The sequence below is a fragment of the Hyla sarda genome, chromosome 1 (genome assembly GCF_029499605.1).
Source record: "Hyla sarda isolate aHylSar1 chromosome 1, aHylSar1.hap1, whole genome shotgun sequence".
In the NCBI taxonomy this organism is placed as follows: Eukaryota; Metazoa; Chordata; class Amphibia; order Anura; family Hylidae; genus Hyla; species Hyla sarda.
Genome location: NC_079189.1, coordinates 469450098 through 469474271, shown reverse-complemented (window position 1 = coordinate 469474271; position 24174 = coordinate 469450098).

The following is a 24174-nucleotide window of genomic DNA, read 5'->3' as shown; positions in this document are numbered from 1 at the left end:
TAGCTACATATGAAAGTCTAAAATGTCTTTCTTAGGGTGACCTTTGTGATGGAAGTATTAAAATAAAAAGAGAAATATAGATGATGGCAATGATTGTGGTAAAGGGTAGGCAAAATAATTATGTTAAAAGGGTAGAATAATAATACTAGCTACATATATGTCTAAAATGTCTTTGTTGGGTGACCTGTGTGGTGGAAATACAAATTATAATCTATCAAAAGGTCAAAGGCGTAGGGGTTTACTCATACAATGGGGGCCAAAGAGGTTCAAAGTCTGGGAATGCACGGGCGCTGATGACAGCCTGGCTCCTTACCCTGCATTGAGACCTTTGGGCTCAATGCTCTCAAAATCATATATCTTTCTTGTTTCAGCTCTTGACATTTGGGTTGTATAGTCTCCTCCTCTAGCTCTTTTTAACTGTTTGTATTGCTGTGAACGTCAACCCCGATGGGTCTTTGTTGTGACATCTCGAGAAATGCGCTGCTAATGGGTGTTTCATCAATCCCTTCTTGATATTGTAGATATGCTCAGCTATTATTGTTTTCAGGTTTCTTTTGGGCCTGGCAATATACTGTTTTTTGCATGGACACTCCCGTACGTATATGACTCCTTTGCTATTAAAGGATAAGAACTCTGAAATTTCCCATTCAAAATCATTTGCTGTGGAAGAAATTTTCAATATCTTCCTGGGGAAGTGCGTGATTTTACAGTTGTTACATACTCCGCAGCGGAAGAAACCTTTCAGGCTCAGCCAGTTTTTGGTCTTTTTGCAGGGTGTGAACTTTTTGGTTACCTACAAACCCGAAGGGTGTCTCCAGTCACCCCCGGTAAGGAGCCAGGCTGTCTTCAGCTCCCGTGCATTCCCAGACTTTGAACCTCTTTGCCCCCATTGTATGAATAAACCCCTGTGCCTTTGACCTTTAAATAGATTATAATTAGTATTTCCACCACACAGGTCACCCAAGAAAGACATTTTAGACATATATGTAGCTAGTATTATTATTCTACCCTTTTAACATAACTATTTTGCCTACCCTTTACCACCATCATTGCCATTATCTATATTTCTACTATTATTTTAACCCATTAACACCATAAGTACGCAGGACGTAAACGTACGTCCTGGTGCGGTGGTACTTAACGCACCAGGACGTACATTTACGTCCTGTGCATAAACGCGGGCATCGGAGCGATACCCGTGTCATGCGCGGCTGATCCCGGCTGCTAATCGCAGCCAAGGACCCGCCGGCAATGGCTGACGCCCGCGATCTCGCGGGCGTCCGCCATTAACCCCTCAGGTGCATCAATACAGATCCCGGCATCTGTGGAAGTGCGTGATTTAAATGAACGATCGGATCGCCCGCAGCGCTGCTGCGGGGATCCGATCATTCAGAACGCCGCACGGAGGTCCCCTCACCTTCCTGCTTCCGGCTTCCGGCGTCGAGCAGACCAGAACAGAAGATAGCCGATAACACTGATCTGTTCTATGTCCTATACATAGAACAGATCAGTATCATGGTATTGCTATAAATAGTCCCCTATGGGGACTATTCAAGTGTAAAAAAAAATATAAAAAAATGTAAAAGTAAAAGTAAAAAAAAAGTGAAAAATCCCCTCCCCCAATAAAAAAGTAAAATGTCCGTTTTTTCCTATTTTACCCCCAAAAAGCGTAAAAAATAAATTTTATAGACATATTTGGTATCTCCACATGCGTAAATGTCCGAACTATTAAAATAAAATGTTAATGATCCAGTACGATGAACGGCGGGAACGTAAAAAAAAAAAAAAGTCCAAAATTGCTACTTTTTTAATACATTTTATAAAAAAAAATATTAAAATTTATTAAAAGTTTTTGATATGCAAATGTGGTATAAAAAAAAAGTACAGATCATGGCGCAAAAAATGAGCCCTCACACTGCCGCTTATACGGAAAAATAAAAAGTTATAGGTCATCAAAATAAAGGGATTATAAACGTACTAATTTGGTTAAAAAGTTTGTGATTTTTTTTAAGCACAACAATAATATAAAAGTATGTAATAATGGGTATCATTTTAATCGTATTGACCCTCAGAATAAAGAACACACATAATTTTTACCGTAAATTGTACGGCGTGAAAACGAAACCTTCCAAAATTGGCAAAATTGCGTTTTTCTTTTTAATTTCCCCACAAAAATAGTGTTTTTTGGTTGTGCCATACATTTTATGATATAATGAGTTATGTCATTACAAAGGACAACTGGTCACGCAAAAAACAAGCCCTCATACTAGTCTGTGGATGAAAATATAAAAGAGTTATGATTTTTAGAAGGCGAGGAGGAAAAAATGAAAACGTAAAAATTAAAATGTCTTAGTCCTTAAGGCCAAAATGGGCTGAGTCCTTAAGGAGTTAAGGACCAGGCCATTTTACACCTTAGGAACAGAGCGTTTTTTGAACATCTGACTACTGTTACTTTAAACATTAATAACTCTGGAATGCTTTTAGTTATCATTCTGATTCCAAGAATGTTTTATCCTGACATATTCTACTTTAACATGGTGGAAAATTTTTGTGGTAACTTGCATCCTTTCTTGGTGAAAAATCCCAAAATTTGATGAAAAAATTTAAAATTTTGCATTTTTCTAACTTTGAAGCTCTCTGCTTGTAAGGAAAATAGATATTCCAAATTACTTTTTTTTTATTCACATATACAATATGTCTACTTTATGTTTGCATCATAAAATTGACAAGTTTTTACTTTTGGAAGACACCAGAGGGCTTCAAAGTTCAGCAGCAATTTTCCAATTTTTCAAAAAATTTTCAAACTCACTATTTTTCAGGGAACAGTTCAGGTTTGAAGTGGATTTGAAGGGTCTTCATTTTAGAAATACCCCATAAAAGACCCCATTATAAAAACTGTACCCCCCAAAGTTTTCAAAATGACATTCAGTCAGCGTTTTAACCCTTTAGGTGTTTCACAGGAATAGCAGCAAATTGAAGGAGAAAATTCACAATCTTCATTTTTTACACTTGCATGTTCTTGTAGACCCAATTTTTCAATTTTTACAAGGGGTAAAAAGAGAAAATTTATACTTGTATTTGTAGCTTAATTTCTCTTGAGTAAGCACATACCTCATATGTCTATGTAAAGTGTTCGGTGAGTGCAGTAGAGGGCTCAGAAGCAAAGGAGCGACAAGGGGATTTTGGAGAGTACCTTTTTCTGAAATGGTTTTTGGGGGGCATGTTGCATTTATGAAGCCCCTATGGTGCCAGAAAAGCAATAAAAAAAAAAACACATGGCATACCATTTTGGAAACTAGATCCCTTGAGGAACGTAACAAGGAATTAAGTGAGCCTTAATACCCCACAGGTGTTTCACGACTTTTGCATATGTAAAAAGAAATGTTCACTAAAATGTGTGTTTCCCCCCAAATTTCACATTTTTGCAAGGGTTAATAGCAGAAAATACCCACCAAAATTTGTAACCCCATCTCTTCTGAGTATGGAGGTACCCCATAAGTTGACCTGAAGTGCACTACGGGCGAACTACAATGCTCAGAAGAGAAGGAGTCATATTTGGCTTTTTGAAAGCAAATTTTGGTCGGGGGGCATGTCGCATTTAGGAAGCCCCTATGGTGCCAGAACAGCAAAAAAAAACACATGGCATACCATTTTGGAAACTAGACCCCTTGAGGAACGTAAGAAGGAATAAAGTGAGCCTTAATACCCCACAGGGGTTTCACAACTTTGGCATATGTAAAAAAAAAAAGAAAATCACTAAAATGTGTTTCCCCCCAAATTTCACATTTTTGCAAGGGTTAATAGCAGAAAATACCCCCCAAAATTTATAACCCCATTTCTTCTGAGTATGGAAATACCCCATTTGTGGAGTCAAGTGTCCTGCGGTCGAACTACAATGCTCAGAAGAGGAGGAGCGCCATTGAGCTTTTGAAGAGTGAATTTGTTTGGAATGGTAGTCAGGGGCCATGTGCGTTTACAAAGCCCCCAGTGGTGCCAGAACAGTGGACCCCCCACATGTGACCCCATTTTGGAAACTTCACCCCTCACAGAATTTAATAAGGGGTGCAGTGAGTATTTACACCCCACTGGCATTTGACAGATCTTTGGATCAGTGGGCTGAGCAAATGAAAAATTTAATTTTTCATTTTCACGAACCACTGTTCCAAAAATCTGTCAGACACCTTTGGGGCGTAAATGCTCACTGCACCCCTTATTGCATTACGTGAGGGGTGTAGTTTCCAAAATGGGGTCACATGTTGGGGGGTCCATTGTTCTGGCACTATGGGGGCTTTGTAAACACACGTGGCCTTCAATTCCGGACACATTTTCTCTTCAAATTCCCAATGGCGCTCCTTCTGTTCTGAGCATTGTAGTTCGCCCGCCGAGCACTTTACATCCACATTTGGGGCATTTTCTTACTCAGAAGAAATGGGGTTACAAATTTTGGGGGGCTTTTTCCTATTTTCCCTTGTGAAAATGAAAAATTTAGGGTAACACCAGCATTTTAGTGAAAAAACTATAATTTTTTTCATTTTCCCATCCAACTTTAATGAAAATTTGTCAAACAAATGGGGGCTCCGTTTTGGAAACACTGCTGTAAAATACGTTTTTAATTTTTATTGGGGGGGACAGTGTAAGGGGGTGTATATGTAGTGTTTTACCCTTTATTTTGTGTTAGTGTAGTGTAGTGTAGTGTTTTTAGGATACATTCGCACTGGCGGAGGTTTACAGTGAGTTCCCTGCTAGGAGTTTGTGCTGCGGCGAAAAATTTGCCGCAGCTCATACTTGAAGCAGAAAACTTACTGTAAGCCTGCCCATGTGAATGCACCCTGTACATTCACATGGGGGGGGGGGGGCAAACCTCCAGCTGTTTCAAAACTACAACTCCCAGCATGTACTGACAGACCGTGCATGCTGGAAGTTGTACTTTTGCAACAGCTGGAGGCACACTGGTTGGAAAACATTCAGTTAGGTTCTGTTATCTAACTCAATATTTTCCAACCAGTGTGCCTCCAGCTGTTGCAAAACCACAACTCTAGCATGTACTGATCACCGAAGGGCATGCTGGGAGATGTAGTTATGCAACAGCTGGAGGGATCGCAACTACAACTCCCAGCATGCTGGGATTTGCAGTTTTGCAACATCTGGAGAGCTACAGTATAGAGACCACTGCAAACTGTGGCCCTCCAGATGCTGCAAAACTACAAATCTCAGCATGCCCGGACAGCAAACAGTTGTGTGGGCATGCTAGGAGTTGTAGTTTTGCAAGATCTGGAGGGCTTTAGTTCAGAGACTACCATATAGTGGTCTCAAACTGTAGCCCTCCAGCTGTTGCAGAACTACAACTCCCAGCATGCCCAAACAGCTGTCTGGGCATGCTGGGAGTTGTAGTTTGCAACATCTGGAGTGCTACAGTATAGAGACCACTATATAGTGGTCTCGGACTGCAGCCCTCCAGATGTTGCTAGGCAAGTTACCGGCTTCCGTCAGATCCAGGGAGCTTGTTGCACGACATCGCCGGACGCCGATCTCCGACGCCGATCGTCACCCGCAGCCTCCGCAGATAGGTAAGTGGACTCCGGCGCCGGTCTTTTGTCGTTTCCCCCGTTCTGCCCCGCCTATTGTGGGTGGGCAGAACGGGAAAAACGAAAGTTAACCTCCCCGCCCCCGATCTGCTATTGGTGGTTGCGTCTAGACCACCAATAGCAGGGATAGGAGGGTTGGCACCCCTGCCACCTCACTCCTATCTCTTCAGGGGGGTTGTGGGTGTCATGGACACCCGCGATCTCCCTTCTATTCCGGGTCACCGGGTCACCATAGACCTGTAATGACCCGGAATCGCGCAAATCGCAAGTGTGAATTCACTTGCGATTTGTGCCGATCGCCGACATGGGGGGGTCTGATGACCCACCTGGGCATTTACGCGGGGTGCCTGCTGATAGATATCAGCAGTCACCCTGGGCCAGTCCCCGCGAGGCGGGGACCGAAATTCCCACGGGCGTACAAGTACGCCCTTGGTCCTTAAGTACCAGGGAGCAAAGGCGTACCTGTACGCCCTTGGTCCTTAAGGGATTAATACTTCCACCACAAAGGTCACCCTAAGTAAGACATTTTAGACCTTCATATGTAGCTAGTTTTATTATTCTATTTTAACATTATTACCTTTCCTACCTTTTTACCACCATCATTGTCATCATTTATATTTCACTTTTATTTTTAATTTATATATATATATATATATTATTTATTTATTTTTTATTAGTATAGGGACTTAACTACTGCCACAAATAAGGTCATTATGTGCATTACCTCCTCCCAACAGATTTTATTATCTATTTTTGATTCCCCCTTTATTTTTATTTATTTATTTATTTTTACTTTATTATTATTCTCCATTCCCCCTTTATTTCAATTCACTCTTACTGTATTATTAGATTTATATTTATATTTATAAACTCATTGATATCCATCTCTCACTTGTAACGTTATCATTCTAAATTTTACACACAAGTCCATTCTATTTTATGGGCAAGAACACGTTGCAGCAAACCTCCTGCTGTGCTAACCCTTTTACTTTTTTATATTTTTTTAAACATTATTATTATTCTCCATTCCTCATTTATTCCAATTTACTCTTACTGTATTATTAGATTTATATTTACAAACTGATTGATATCCATCTTTCACTTGGAACGTTAGCATTCAAAATTTTACACACAAGTCCATTCTATTTTATGAGCAAGAACACGTTGCAGCAAACCTCCTGCTGTGCTAACTCTTTTTATTTTTTGATTTTTTTTAACTTTATTTATTCATATATCCTTTTTTTAAATTTTTTTTTTAACTTTATTTATTCATATATCCTTTTTTTTTTTTTTACCCATTGGGGATGGAGCCCATTATGACCCTAAGGAAAGGAGCATTTTTTGCAAATCTGACCACTGTCATTTTAAGCATTAATAACTCTAGGATGCTTTTACCTTTCATTCTGATTCCGAAATAGTTTTTTCGTGACATATTCTACTTTATGTTAGCTGTAAATTTTTGTTGATACTTGCATCATTTCTTGGTGAAAAATTCAAAAATTTCATGAAAAATTTGAAAATTTCGCATTTTTCTAACTTTGAAGCTCTCTGCTTGTAAGGAAAATAGACATTCCAAATAAATTATATATTGATTCACATATACAATATGTCTACTTTATGTTTGCATCATAAAGTTGACATGTTTTTACTTTTGGAAAACATCAGAGGGCTTCAAAGTTCAGCAGCAATTTTCAAATTTTTTGCAAAATTTTCAAAATCGGAATTTTTCAGGGACCAGTTCAGTTTTGAAGTGGATTTGAAGGGTCTTCTGGTTAGAAATACCCCATAAATGACCCCATTATAAAAACTGCACTGCTCAAAGTATTCAAAATGACATTCAGTAAGTTTGCTAACCCTTTAGGTGTTTCACAGGAATAGCAGCAAAGGGAAAGAGAAAATTCAAAATCTTCATTTTTTTACACTTGCATGTTCTTGTAGACCCAGTTTTTGAATTTTTACAAGGGGTAAAAGGAAAAAAATCCTCTCAAAATTTGTAACCCAATTTCTCTCGAGTATGAAAATACCTCATGTGTATGTCAAGTGTTCGGCGGGCGCAGTAGAGGGCTCAGAAGGGAAGGAGCAACATTGGGATTTTGGAGAGTGAGTTTTTCTGAAATGGTTTTTGGGGGGCATGTCACATTAAGGAAGCCCCTATGGCGCCAGGACAGCCAACCCCCCCACATCGCACACTATTATAAAAACTAAATCCCTCAAGGAACGTAACATGGGGTACGGTGAGCCTTAACACCCCACAGGTGTTTGACAACTTTTTGTTAAAGTTGGATGTGTAATTGAAAAAAAAATGTTTTCACTAAAATGCTGGTTTTTCCCCAAATTTTACCTTTTTTACAAAGGGTAATAGGAGAAAATGCCCCCCAAAATTTGTAACCCCATTTCTTGGGGTAATAAACATGGAAATACCCCATGTTTGGACGTCAAGTGCACTGCGAGCGAACTACAATGCTCAGAAGAGGAATGCCATTGAGCTTTTAGAGAGATAATTTGTTTGTAATGGTAGTCAGGGGCCGTGTGCATTTACAAAGCCCCCCGTGGTGCCAGAACAGTGGACCCCCCCACATGTGACCCCATTTTGGAAACTACACCCCTCACGGAATGTAATAAGGGGTACAGTGAGCATTTACACCCCACTGGCGTTTGACAAATCTTTGGAACAGTGGGCTGTGCAAACAAAAAAATTACATTTTTCATTACCACTGTTCCAAAAATCTGTCAGACACCTGTGGGGGGTAAATACTCACTGTACCCCTTATTACATTATGTTCCGTGGGGTTTAGTTTCCAAAATGGGGTCACATGTGGGTATTTCTTTTTTTGGGTTTATTTCAGAACCGCTGTAAAATTAGCCACCCCTGTGCAAATCACCAATTTAGACCTCAAATGTACATAGTGCGCTCTCACTCCTGAGCCTTGTTATGCGCCCGCAGAGCATTTTACGCTTACATATGAGGTATTTCCGTACTTAGGAGAAATTGCGTTACAAATTTTGGGGGTCTTTTTTTCCTTTTACCTCTTGTGAAAATAAAAAGTAAAGGGCAACACCAGCATGTTAGTGTAAAAAAATTTTTTTTTACACTAACAGGCTGGTGTAGACCCCAACTTTTCCTTTTCATAAGGGGTAAAAGGAGAAAAAGCCCCACAAAATTTGTAGTGCAATTTGTCTCGAGTACGGAAATAGCCCATATGTGGCCCTAAACTGTTTCCTTGAAATACGACAGGGCTCCGAAGTGAGAGAGCGCCATGCGCATTTGAGGACTAAATTAGGGATTGCATAGGGGTGGACATAGGGGTGGACATAGGGGTATTCTACGCCAGTGATTCCAAACAGGGTGCCTTCAGCTGTTGCTAAACTCCCAGCATGCCTGGACAGTCAGTGGCTGTCCAGAAATGCGTGGAGTTGTTGTTTTGCAAGAGCTGGAGGCTCCGTTTTGGAAACACTGCTGTACAATACATTTTTCATTGTTATTGTGGGGGGGACAGTGTCAGGGGGTGTATATGCAGTGTTTTACCCTTTATTATGTGTTAGTGTAGTGTAGTGTTTTTAGGGTACATTCGCTTTGGCGGGTTACGGTGAGTTTCCCGCTAGGAATTTGTTCTGCGGCGAAAAATTTGCCGCAGCTCATACTTGAAGCAGGAAACTTACTGCAAACACGCCCGTGTGAATGTACCCTGTAGGTTCTGTTACCTAACTCAGTATTTTCCAACCAGCGTGCCTCCAGCTGTTGCAAAACTACAACTCCCAGCGTGCACGGTCTGTCAGTACATGCTGGGAGTTGTAGTTTTGCAACAGCAGGAAGCACACTGGTTGGAAAACCTTCAGTTAAGATATGCCCTTCATCCTTAAGTACCAGGATGCAAGGGCGTATGCATACGCCCTTCGTCCCCAACAGGTTAAATTAAACTTTACTATTATCCTCCATTCCTCATTTACTTTGATTCATTTTTACTGTATTAATGTTACCATACAAAAATTTTATACACAAGTCTATTCTAGTTTATGGGCAATAACACATTGAAGAAAACCTTCTGCTGTGCTCAGATACCCCTCACAGTCAACCCCATTCCTCCCATCCACTCCTGCCTTTCTCTTTTCCTTTTCTCCTTTCCTGCAATCCACTTTCCACTTTTTTTCTTTCTCCTGAGCGCGCTCAGCCCCACACAGGATTGGAGCCGGACCAACAAGGACGGCGAACCCACTCACCACTGCGAACACGCTCCTGCTCCTGTGCACTCGCAGGGTGAGACGGTCTGCCTGACAAGCAGCCGCCCTGCACAGTTGTAAGTGCCGGCAGCAGTGTGAGCAAAGAAGACATCGCACCAGGCTGTTGCCCAGCTGGACAGGGTGAGAGGGACATAGTCCCACCGCTATTTCTTCACAGGATCCTATGGACATAACTACATAACAGGAACCTGCAGAATATCTCTTTACCTACAGGACTGTACTTATCGATACACCATATTGCTGTGCCCTTCTTTTACAGGATACATACCTTCTGCACTTATTTATCGCACATGTAACATATTGGAACGGTATTTTCTACATGACCAGTGCAGCTACATATTCCTGTGCCTCATATTACACCGTATATACGTGTTGACAGTTTTTGCACCTAAATGTATATGCATATCCATGAACTTTGATCTATAGGACATTATATGCACCATCTGGGGATTCAGAATTGACGTTTCGCTTTTACATATTTTTTGCACATTTTATTTATTTATATTGAATTTATCCTATTTATTATATTTTATTTTTCATTTTTGGAGGGGGATTCGCAAGGGCCCTGCGTTACCCCCCTCCAGCTCACATCTACCCTTTTTGTATTTTATAAAAAAATTTTCATGAAATTCATATAATTTTTACTCTATGGTCTAATCTCTCTTTTTTGCTCACCTCTATTATCTGATTCCCACCTCTTCCCATTTCCCCTCCCCTCTCCCTCCTCTTCGCACCCCCCCCCCTATCACTAGATCACTTGAGGACTGTTACCTTATTTTTCACATTTCCTTTTTTTAGTTTAGTTTTATTTTATATTTTTATATATACATATTTTTTTTTGTTTAGGTATGTGGTTGGTTAGGGAGGATTAGGGTGGGTTAGGGTAGGGCAGGGCAGGAAGTAAAGCACACACCACAGTCAGCACATACACCAATAAAGTTTTTCCCACACATACTCACAAACAACCACCCCCAATAGAGTAGGGAAATGGCCTGCAGGGCGTTTTCAGCAGAGGAGGCATATGCCCTACTTGCCTCCAACAAGTAATGAAATTATTAAAGTGGTTATCCACCATAAGGGGATTTTAGTACATACCTGCCTGGCTACTTTTTGAGAACTGGGTATTTCCTGTTGGAGTTCACATCTTGACACACTCCAACCTGGGAAATCCTGAGACCTGAGTGATTTTGTATGCTAATCCCCAAAACTAAGACACTTTCACACAATAATATAGAAAATATAATCTTTATTTCAATTTCAACACATGATAAAAGTAAAATCATCTGGTACCAATAACAACCTCTATGGATTATATGACATGATAAGGCAGGGTTAGAAAAAAGTACAAATACATTTTTATGTACTACAGATATCCCACAGGATGTGCTCCATGGAAACATAAGACTGGATTACAACAAGCGCTACAGCAGCATGGTGGACGTATTGCACTTAATATATTTTTATATAATACAGATATCCAACAGGATGTACTCCATGTAAACATAAGCCTGGATTATAACAAGCGCTATAGCAGCATGGTGGATGTATTGCACGTAATATGTAAATACCTCTATGGGAAAATAACCCAATATTATAGCAGCAGTAAACTAGTTGTAAACAAAAGTCTATAGCAGCATATTAAATCAATGTAAACAAGCACATAATATAGCAGCATCCATGTGAGTCACAGCATCCATGAAAACAAGCCTTACCAAGCATATAAGGACTCCATCATATGTTTTGCTACCATAAGCTTCCTCAGGGGGTGTGGCCAATCTCTGGTCCCTTCCTGGTTTTTATCTAGGTTGCTGGCCAATCCTGTGTGCCGACATATCTCACACCTCATTCATACACCAATCAGTGTCTCCCTTATGTTCGCATGTGTCCCTCTTTATTATGTGCACCTTACTGCAGCTGTAAGTATAACAAAGTCCTCCCTACCTTTCCGGTCTCATCACGAGATTGCCGGAGGTAAACAATTATCCATGCCTGCGCCGCGTTCACGTGATCAATACTGGTCACGTGATCCAGGTCGCATCATGGGGCCGAGATCTCGGCTCTCGCGTTATCTGTTGGGTGCGTATCTGACAGTGCTGAGTAAATTGCGCATGCGCTGTAGATCCACTCTCGTGTGCTGAGAGAAGAGAGAGATAAGTGAATGAAACACCAACAACCAGTGATAAGGTTCCACAGCAAACGTGAAGTGATACTTACACAGCCATAATACTATAGAATAAGAATGTATTTCATAGGTAATGTGAAACTTATAAGGGGGAAAATATTATATTAAATATAGTGACATGTGGTATATTACAAATGATAAATCTATGTAAAATGGATGAAAAAAATATGTAAAAAATATAAAATATAAAAAAGGAAAACCCTACTCTTGATATATTATTAAATTTATTACTGATATTCTTCACATTATTAACCATTTATAATTTAATTCTATTATACACCAAATTAGTCTTTTATATAATTATACCACATATTTCATTTACACGGATCTACTCATGGCTTTTACATTTTCTATAGAAATGTCATGAATTGTTTGCCAGTGAACGGTTCCCTGCGAACATAGCTTGTTCGCGTTCGCCGCCCAAACATATGTGATGTTCGATCCGCCCCCTATTCGTCATCATTGCAGTAAACTTTGACCCTATGTGTCACAGTCAGCAGACACATTACAGCCAATCAGCAGTAGACCCTCCCTTCCAGACCCTCCTACCTCTCTCATGGACTCCATTTTAGCTTCATTCTGAAGCTGCATTGTTAGTGAGAGGAGGGATAGTGAACCAGCTACTGATTTAATAGGGAAAGCGATAATTAGGTGGTTTATTCAGTGTCCACTACACTCCTGAAGCACTAATCTGATCTCTGCTGTAAGGACAGCACCCAAAAAAGCCTTTTAGGGCTCAAACATCAGTCTGCATTTTTTTGTTTTGTTTTCCCCCTGTGTACTCTAATAGCATTTGCCTGCCTGGCAGCGTGTGTGGCAGACTCACAGGGTATATTGTGCCCACTTGCCATTCGGCACCACTCATATCTGGGGTCACAATAGATTGCAATATAGCAGTAATATAGCAGTCAGTTTCTTTCACACGTGTGTTGCAACAGCTGGAGGCACCCTGGTTGGGAATCACTGGTTAAAAGGGGTACTCCGGTGGAAAACTTTTTTTCTTTCAAGCAACTACAGTATTCAGTGTTCACAAAAGTCGTGAAGGACTCAACTGATCTCTGCTGTAAGGATAGCACCCAAAAAGCCCTTTTCAGGGCTCAAACATCAGTCTGCATTTTTTTTCCCCAAATCACTTTTTTGACTGTGAAATAATAACAGTCATTTTCCATCACATAAGTGCGTTTCAGAGCCTACAAGGGCACAGTGTTACACCAGTGCTACTCATATATGATGTAACAGTAGTGTACTTTAAAAAAAAAAAAAAAAAACTTTTTGGGCTGTGAAATAAAATCAGTCAGTTTACAAAACCCTTGGGAGTTTTTGGGCCTGCAGTGCTCATTTTCACACGTGTGCAAGTCATATTTGGTGTAACAGTAGTGTAAATTTGAAAGTAGAAAAAAAGCTTTTTTGGCTGCGAAATAAACCAGTCAGTTCACTTCACACTTGGGAGTTTTTTGGCCTGCAGGGCTCATTGTCACACTAGTGCAAGTCATATTTGGTGTAACAATAGTGTAAATAAAAAAATAAAAATAAAAAATTTGGCTGGGAAATAAAATCAGTCAGTTTACAAAACACTTGGGAGTTTTTGGACCTGCATGGCTCATTGTCACGCTAGGGCATGTCACATTTGGTGTAGCAGTAGTGTAAATATGAAAAGAAAAAAAAAAAAACTTTTTTGGCTGTGAAATTTAATCAGTCAGTTTACAAAACACTTGGGAGTTTTTGGGCCTGCATGGCTCATTGTCACACTATTGCAAGTCATATTTGGTGTAACAGTAGTGTAAATTTAAAAAAAAAATTTTTTTGGACTGTAATAGATTGAATAGCAGTTAGTTGTCTGCAAGCCTGTGTGTCAGGCCTACAGCATCTAGTCTGCCAACTTCTGCCTGTGCACAGTGCCACTCATACCTGTTGTCATAGTAGCTTGTACGCATAGTACCACTAATTGAAAAAACAAATGACAGGCAGAGGCAGGCCACCCCGCACGAACCGTCGTGGTCGTGGTGCTGTGATTCCCTTTGGCCCTAGAATAATGGCCAGTGTTCAGAGGCCACATACCCTGAACTCGCAAAGTTCTGAGGACATAGTTGACTGGCTAACACAGGACACCCAATCTTCTACAGCTTCCGCTCGGAACCTTGACGCACCATCCTCCTCCTCTAGCTTAGCTTAGGGCACATCTCAAGTTACCACTCGCCCGCCTGCCGCCACCACCAACACTAGCACCACAGCCGCTTTACTTGATCCATCAGAGGAGTTATTTACACATCAGTTTGAAGAAATAATGGACGTGCAACCATTATTTCCAGAGGATGTAGATAACAGGGATATGTCTCAGTCAGGCAGCAGTACACACATGGACATACGGTGTGATGATGATGATGTTGTACCCGCTGCTGCTTCCTTTCTTGAGTTGTCAGATAGAAGTGAAGCGGTTGATGATGACGATGCGTCCGTGAATACCGTGTTGGTGCCCGCTAGAAGAGAAGAACAGGGGGAAAGTACAGATGGGGAGACAGAGAGGAGGAGGAGACGAGTTGAAAGCAGGGGGCGGTCGTCACAAGGAGCTAGTGGCACAGTCAGACAGCATGCATCGGCACCCGGGGTCAGCCAGACAGCAGGCCAATCAACGCATGCTGTTGCCACCACCAGAATGCCATCATTGCAGAGCTCAGCAGCGATGCCATTTGCAATCTGTGCCAAAAGAAGTCCAACACCCACCTAGTGAAGTCCAACACCCACCTAGGTACAATTGTTTTGCGAAGGCACATGATCTCACATCACAATCGCCTATGGGATCGACACATGAGTACAAGCAGCACACAAACTCAAAGCTGCCATCCTCCTCCTGGTCCAGCATCTTCAGCCACGTCAACCACTGCTGTCCTCCTTGCCCCCCTCTCAACCATCTGCCTCTCAGTCTCTCGCCTTGAGCAGTTCCTACTCATCTGCCCACAGTCAAGGGCATTGCCCCTTGCCCGACGTCTGACAGCTGGCTTGTCTTAACTCTTAGCCCGCCAGCTTTTACCATACAAGCTGGTTGAGTAAGAGGCGTTCAAAAAATTTGTTGCTATTGGGACACCGCAGTGGAAGGTACCCGGACGAAATTTCTTTGCACAAAAGGCAATCCCCAACCTGTACTCGATTGTGCAAAAGGAATTGATTTCATGTTTGGCAAACAGTGTTGGGGCAAGGGTCCATCTGACCACTGATACCTGGTCTGCAAAGCATGCTCAGAGCATGTATATCATCTACACTGCGCATTGGGTAAACCTGGTGACAGCTGCCGAGCATGGAATGCGTGGCACTGCAGAGTAGTTGGTGACACCGCCACGACTTGCAGGCAGGCCTGCTGCCACCTCCTCTACTCCTCCTACTCCATCCTCTTCCATAACCTCCTCGGCTGAGTCATCTTTTACTGCTGCATCTTGCTCCACATCAACGGCACCCCCCCCCCCAGCTCCCCAGGTGCTGTTCCACATCCCGCATACGGCAGTGTGACGCCATCTTGGGGTTGACTTGCCTGAAAGCAGAGAGACACACCTCAGCAGCACTCCTGCCCGCCCTGATCCCACAGGTTGATCAGTGGCTGACTCTGCACAAACTCGAGATCGGCAAAGTGGTTTGTGACAATGGAACAAATTTGTTGGCGGCATTGAATTTGGGCAAGTTGACATGTGACGTGCATGGCAAATGTGTGATTGAATCGTACAACACTTTGTGCATAAGTACCCAGGCTTACAGGATGTCCTGAAGCAGGCCAGGAAGGTGTGCGGCCATTTCAGGCGGTCCTACATGGCCATGGCTCACTTTTTAGATATCCAGCGGCAAAAACAACATGCCAGTGCGACGCTTGATTTGCGACAGCCCGACACGTTGAAATTCAACACTGCTAATGTTCGACAGCCTGCTCCAACAAGAAAAAGCCATTAACGAATATTTGTATGATCGGGGTGCTGGGAATTTGTGGAGCTGGGAATTTTTTTGCCACATTACTGGACGCTCATCCGCAATGCCTGTAGGCTCATGAGTCCTTTTGAGGAGGTGACAAACCTAGTCAGTCACACCGAAGGCACCATCTGCGACATCATACCATTTGTTTTCTTCCTGGAGCGTGCCCTGCGAAGAGTGCTGGATCAGGCCGTAGATGAGCGTGAAGAGGAAGAGCTGTGGTCACCATCACCACCAGAAACAGCCTTATCAGCATTGCTTGCTGGACCTGTGGCAATGCTGGAAGAGGATTGTGAGGAAGAGGAGTCAGAGGAGGAATGTGGCTTTGAGGAGGAGGAGGAAGACCAACCACAACAGGCATCCCAGGGTGCTCGTTGTCACCTATCTGGTACCCGTGGTGTTGTACGTGGCTGGGGGGAAGAAGATTATACCTTCCATGACATCAATGAGGACGAGGAACGGGACATGAGTAGCTCGGCATCCAACCTTGTGCAAATGGGGTCTTTCATGCTGCCGTGCCTGTTGAGGGACCCTCGTATAAAAAGGCTGAAGGAGAACGACCTGTACTGGGTGTCCACGCTACTAAACCCCTGGTATAAGCAGAAAGTGCCTGACATGTTACCGCATTACTGCAAGGCAGAAAGGATGCAGCAGGTCCAAAATAAATTAAAAAGTATGCTTTACACAGCGTATTAAGGTCATGTAATCCTCCTCCTCCCACGACCACCCCGGCAAATACAGGATGCTTTACAGACATGTTGTTGATGGAGGACATGCAGAGCTTTTTAAGTCCTACGCATCACCACAGCCCTTCCGGGGTCCACCCTCTGAGAATGACTTGACTGACAGGTAACAGACTACCTGGCCTTAACAGCAGATATCGACACTCTGAGGAGCGATTAACCCCTTGAATACTGGGTGTGCCGGCTTTACCTGTGGCCTGAGCTATCCCAATTTGCGCTAGAACTTCTGGCCTGTCCCGCTTCAAGTGTCCTGTCAGAAAGGACCTTCAGTGCAGCAAGAGGTATTGTCACTGAGAAAAGAAGATGCCTAGGTCAAAAAAGTCTAGATTACCCCACCTTTATTAAGATGAATGAGGGATGGACCCCGAATCCTGAAGGCCTGATCAGATGAGCTGCCTTGGGCTAAAAATGGTACACACTCTAATGTATTTTACCTCTGAATGCCGGATGACTTGCATGACTTATCCGCCACCAACTAGGGTTCAAGCCGCAATGTTTTAGGGCACTTTCTGCCTGGGAAACAAACATCAATTTTTCTGGCTGCTGCTACAGCAGCGGCTGCAACAATATCTAATTTTTCAGGCACGTGTACATGCCTAATTTTTCTGGCCTCTGGTGCTGAACTGTGGCTTCAAAAACCAAAGCAAAAGAAAGACACATAACAGGGCTTAAACTGATAGGAATAGTACTACTTAACCCCTTAAGGACCAGGCCCATTTTGCCCTTAAGGACCAGACCAATTTTATTTTAGCATTTTCGTATTTCCTCCTTGCCTTCTAAAAATCATAACTCTCTTATATTTCCATCCACGGACCCATTTGAGTTTTTTTTTTTTTTTTTTTGCATCACTAATTGTTCTTTGTAATTACATCACTTATTTTACCATAAAATGTACGGCGCAACCAAACAAATATTATTTATCTGGGAAAATTGAAAAGAAAACCGCAAGTTAGCAAATTTTGGAAGGTTTTGTTTTACCGCTGTACACTTTCCAGTAAAAATGACATGTTTTCTTTATTCTGTGGGTCAATATGATTAAAATGATACCCATTTTATATGCTTTTCTGTAATTGTACCGCTTAAAAAAAATCTCAAACCATTTTAACAAAATTACGGTAGTATGTTTGAAATTGCCCTAATTTGACCACCTATAACTTTCTCATTTTTCCGTATATGGGGCGTATATGGGGAAATATGAGGGCTCATTTTTTGTGCCATGATCTTTAGATTTTATCAGTACCACTTTTGCTTAGGTTTTACTTTTTATAAATTTTTTATAAATTTTTTTTGGAATAAAATGAGAAAAAAAGCATCAATTTTGGACTTTTTTTTTTTTTTTTTTACGTTTACACGGTTCACAGTACAGGATAATTAACAACATATTTTAATAGTTCAGACTTTTATGCACGCGGTGATACCAAATAAGTGTATTAATATTTTTGTACGCTTTTTTGGGTGTAAAATGGGAAAAACGGACGTTATACTTTTTCATTGTTTTCAAATTTTTTTACTTTTTATTTTTACATTTTTTTAAATTTATTTTTTACACTTTTTATGTCCCCATAGGGGACTATTAATAGCAATCAGTTGATTGCTAATACTGTTCAGTGCTATGTATAGGACATAGCACTGCTCAGTATTATCGGTGATCTTCTGCTCTGGTCTGCTCGATCTCAGACTAGAGCAGACGACCCCGAGAGACGGCCGGAGCCAGGTGAGGTGACCTCCGGCCGCCATGTTGGATGATCGGATCCCCGCGGCAGCGCTGCGGGCGATTCGATCATCCATTCAAAGTACCGCACTGCTGCAGATGCTGTGATCTGTATTGATCACGGCATCAGAGGGGTTAATGGCGGACATCCGCGCGATAGCGGCCGGGACCTGCCGGACATGACCCGAGCACTGCTCGCCATCATGACGGCTTGTAAATGTACGTCATGGTGCGCTAAGAACCTGTCACGATGCCGGCTGGCAGGTAGTGGATCCTCTGTGCCAGAGAGGGATTGGCGTGGACCGTGCTAGTGGATCGGTTCTAAGTCACTACTGGTTTTCACCAGAGCCCGCCGCAAAGCGGGATGGTCTTGCTGCGGCGGTAGTGACCAGGTCGTATCCACTAGCAACGGCTCAACCTCTCTGGCTGCTGAAGATAGGCGCGGTACAAGGGAGAAGACAGAAGCAAGGTCGGACGTAGCAGAAGGTCGGGGCAGGCAGCAAGGATCGTAGTCAGGGGCAACGGCAGGAGGTCTGGAACACAGGCTAGGAACACACAAGGAAACGCTTTCACTGGCACGATGGCAACAAGATCCGGCAAGGAAGTGCAGGGGAAGTGAGGTAATATAGGGAAGTGCACAGGTGATCAGACTAATTGGAACCACTGCGCCAATCAGCGGCGCAGTGGCCCTTTAAATCGCAAAGACCCGGCGCGCGCGCGCCCTAGGGAGCGGGGCCGCGCGCGCCGGGACAGGACCGACGGAGAGCGAGTCAGGTACGGGAGCCGGGGTGCGCATCGCGAGCGGGCGCTACCCGCATCGCGAATCGCATCCCGGCTGGAGGCGGTATCGCAGCGCCCCGGGTCAGTGGATCTGACCGGAGCGCTGCAGTGAGGAGAGTGTAGCGAGCGCTCCGGGGAGGAGCGGGGACCCGGAGCGCTCGGCGTAACAGTACCCCCCCCCTTGGGTCTCCCCCTCTTCTTAGAGCCTGAGAACCTGAGGAGCAGACTTTTGTCTAGGATATTGTCCTCAGGTTCCCAGGATCTCTCTTCTGGACCACAACCCTCCCAATCCACTAAAAAAAAGGTTTTCCCTCTGACCTTTTTGGATGCCAGAATCTCTTTGACGGAGAAGATGTCCGAGGAGCCGGAAACAGGAGTGGGAGGAACAGATTTGGGAGAGAAACGGTTGATGATAAGTGGTTTAAGAAGAGAAACGTGAAAGGCATTAGGAATACGAAGAGAAGGAGGAAGAAGAAGTTTGTAAGAGACAGGATTAATCTGGCACAAAATTTTGAAAGGACCAAGATAGCGTGGTCCCAACTTGTAGCTAGGGACACGGAAGCGGACATATTTAGCGGAGAGCCATACCTTGTCTCCAGGGGAAAAAATGGGAGGAGCTCTTCTTTTCTTATCCGCGAACTTCTTCATGCGTGATGAAGCCTGTAAGAGAGAATTTTGGGTCTCTCTCCATATGATGGAAAGGTCACGAGAAATTTCATCCACAGCGGGCAGACCAGAGGGCAAGGGGGTAGGGAGGGGGGGAAGAGGGTGACGGCCGTACACCACGAAAAATGGGGATTTGGAGGAAGATTCAGAGACTCTGAAGTTATACGAGAATTCGGCCCATGGTAGAAGATCTGCCCAGTCATCCTGGCGGGAGGAAACAAAATGTCGTAAATAATCACCCAAGACCTGGTTAATTCTTTCTACTTGTCCATTGGATTGAGGATGATATGCAGAAGAAAAATTTAATTTAATCTTGAGTTGTTTACAGAGAGCCCTCCAGAATTTAGACACGAATTGGACGCCTCTATCCGAGACGATCTGCGTAGGCAACCCGTGAAGACGAAAAATGTGTACAAAAAATTGTTTAGCCAACTGAGGTGCTGAAGGAAGACCAGGAAGAGGGATGAAATGTGCCATTTTGGAGAATCGATCAACGACCACCCAAATAACAGTGTTGCCACGGGAAGGGGGTAAGTCAGTAATAAAATCCATACCAATCAGAGACCAAGGCTGTTCGGGGACAGGCAGAGGATGAAGAAAACCAGCGGGCTTCTGGCGAGGAGTCTTATCCCGGGCACAGATAGTGCAGGCTCGCACAAAGTCCACAACATCCGTCTCCAGAGTCGGCCACCAATAGAAGCGAGAGATGAGTTGCACAGATTTCTTGATGCCCGCATGACCTGCGAGATGGGAGGAGTGACCCCATTTGAGGATTCCGAGGCGTTGGCGTGGAGAAACAAAGGTCTTTCCTGGAGGAGTTTGCCTGATGGAGGCTGGAGAAGTGGAAATCAGGCAGTCAGGAGGAATGATGTGTTGCGGAGTGAGTTCAATTTCAGAAGCATCCGAGGAACGAGAGAGAGCATCGGCCCTAATGTTCTTATCGGCAGGCCGAAAGTGAATTTCAGAATTAAATTGGGCAAAGAACAGAGACCACCTGGCCTGGCGAGGATTCAGCCGTTGGGCAGACTGGAGGTAGGAGAGGTTCTTGTGATCGGTGTAAATAATAACTGGAAACCTTGATCCCTCCAGCAGATGCCTCCATTCCTCAAGTGCTAATTTAATGGCTAGAAGCTCTCGATCCCCGATGGAGTAGTTCCTCTCCGCCGGAGAGAAGGTCCTAGAAAAAAAACCACAAGTAACAGCATGCCCGGAAGAATTTTTTTGTAGAAGGACAGCTCCAGCTCCCACTGAGGAGGCATCAACCTCCAATAGGAAGGGTTTGGATGGGTCAGGTCTGGAGAGCACGGGAGCCGAAGAAAAGGCAGACTTGAGCCGTTTAAAGGCGTCTTCCGCTTGAGGAGGCCAAGACTTGGGATCGGCATTTTTTTTGGTTAAAGCCACGATAGGAGCCACAACGGTAGAAAAATGTGGAATAAATTGCCTGTAATAATTGGCGAACCCCAAAAAACGTTGGATAGCACGGAGTCCGGAGGGGCGTGGCCAATCTAAGACGGCAGAGAGTTTGTCTGGATCCATTTGTAGTCCCTGGCCAGAGACCAAGTATCCTAGGAAAGGAAGAGATTGGCATTCAAACAGACATTTCTCTATTTTGGCATAGAGTTGATTGTCACGAAGTCTCTGAAGAACCATACGGACATGCTGGCGGTGTTCTTCTAGATTGGCAGAAAAAATCAGGATATCGTCCAGATATACAACAACACAGGAGTATAAGAGATCACGAAAAATTTCATTAACAAAGTCTTGGAAGACGGCAGGGGCGTTGCACAGGCCAAAGGGCATGACCAGATACTCAAAGTGTCCATCTCTGGTGTTAAATGCCGTTTTCCATTCATCCCCCTCTCTGATGCGGATGAGATTATAAGCACCTCTTAAGTCCAGTTTGGTAAAGATGTGGGCACCTTGGAGGCGATGAAAGAGTTCAGAGATGAGGGGTAGGGGGTAGCGGTTCTTAACCGTGATTTTATTAAGACCGCGGTAGTCAATGCAAGGACGTAGGGAGCCATCTTTTTTGGACACAAAGAAAAATCCGGCTCCGGCAGGAGAGGAGGATTTACGGATAAAGCCCTTTTTTAAATTTTCCTGGACGTATTCAGACATGGCAAGAGTCTCTGGGGCGGACAGAGGATAAATTCTGCCCCGGGGTGGAGTAGTGCCCAGGAGGAGGTCGATAGGACAATCATAAGGCCTGTGAGGAGGTAGAGTCTCAGCTTGTTTTTTGCAAAAAACATCCGCAAAGTCCATATAGGCCTTAGGGAGGCCGGTTACAGGAGGAACCACAGAGTCACGGCAAGGGTTACTGGGAACCGGTTTTAGGCAGTCCTTGGAACAAGAGGGCCCCCAACTCTTGATCTCCCCAGTGGACCAATCCAGGGTTGGGGAATGAAGTTGAAGCCAGGGAAGTCCAAGGAGAATTTCAGAAGTGCAATTGGGGAGGACCAAAAGTTCAATCCTCTCGTGATGAGATCCGATGCACATTAGAAGGGGCTCCGTGCGGAAACGTATGGTACAGTCCAATCTTTCATTGTTTACACAATTGATGTAGAGGGGTCTGGCGAGACTGGTCACTGGGATGTTGAACCTGTTGACGAGAGAGGCCAAAATAAAATTTCCTGCAGATCCGGAGTCCAAGAAGGCCATAGTAGAGAAGGAGAAGGCAGAGGCAGATATCCGCACAGGCACAGTAAGACGTGGAGAAGCAGAGTAGACATCAAGGACTGTCTCACCTTTGTGCGGAGTCAGCGTACGTCTTTCCAGGCGGGGAGGACGAATAGGACAATCCTTCAGGAAGTGTTCGGTACTAGCACAGTACAGGCAGAGATTCTCCATGCGGCGTCGTGTCCTCTCTTGAGGTGTCAGGCGAGACCGGTCGACCTGCATAGCCTCCACGGCGGGAGGCACAGGAACAGATTGCAGGGGACCAGAGGAGAGAGGAGCCAGGGAGAAGAAACGCCTCGTGCGAACAGAGTCCATATCCTGGCGGAGCTCCTGACGCCTTTCGGAAAAACGCATGTCAATGCGAGTGGCTAGGTGAATGAGTTCATGTAGATTAGCAGGGATTTCTCGTGCGGCCAGAACATCTTTAATGTTGCTGGATAGGCCTTTTTTAAAGGTCGCGCAGAGGGCCTCATTATTCCAGGATAATTCTGAAGCAAGAGTACGGAATTGTACGGCATACTCGCCAACGGAAGAATTACCCTGGACCAGGTTCAACAGGGCAGTCTCAGCAGAAGAGGCTCGGGCAGGTTCCTCAAAGACACTTCGGATTTCCGAGAAGAAGGAGTGTACAGAGGCAGTGACGGGGTCGTTGCGGTCCCAGAGCGGTGTGGCCCAAGACAGGGCTTTTCCAAACAGAAGGCTGACTACGAAAGCCACCTTAGACCTTTCAGTGGGAAACTGGTCCGACATCATCTCCAAGTGCAGGGAACATTGGGAAAGAAAGCCACGGCAAAACTTAGAGTCCCCATCAAATTTATCCGGCAAGGATAGGCGTAGACCAGAAGCGGCCACTCGCTGCGGAGGAGGTGCAGGAGCTGGCGGAGGAGATGATTGCTGAAGCTGTGGTAGTAACTGCTGTAGCATAACGGTCAGTTGAGACAGCTGTTGGCCTTGTTGCGCTATCTGTTGTGACTGCTGGGCGACCACCGTGGTGAGGTCAGCGACAACTGGCAGAGGAACTTCAGCGGGATCCATGGCCGGATCTACTGTCACGATGCCGGCTGGCAGGTAGTGGATCCTCTGTGCCAGAGAGGGATTGGCGTGGACCGTGCTAGTGGATCGGTTCTAAGTCACTACTGGTTTTCACCAGAGCCCGCCGCAAAGCGGGATGGTCTTGCTGCGGCGGTAGTGACCAGGTCGTATCCACTAGCAACGGCTCAACCTCTCTGGCTGCTGAAGATAGGCGCGGTACAAGGGAGAAGACAGAAGCAAGGTCGGACGTAGCAGAAGGTCGGGGCAGGCAGCAAGGATCGTAGTCAGGGGCAACGGCAGGAGGTCTGGAACACAGGCTAGGAACACACAAGGAAACGCTTTCACTGGCACGATGGCAACAAGATCCGGCAAGGAAGTGCAGGGGAAGTGAGGTAATATAGGGAAGTGCACAGGTGATCAGACTAATTGGAACCACTGCGCCAATCAGCGGCGCAGTGGCCCTTTAAATCGCAAAGACCCGGCGCGCGCGCGCCCTAGGGAGCGGGGCCGCGCGCGCCGGGACAGGACCGACGGAGAGCGAGTCAGGTACGGGAGCCGGGGTGCGCATCGCAAGCGGGCACTACCCGCATCGCGAATCGCATCCCGGCT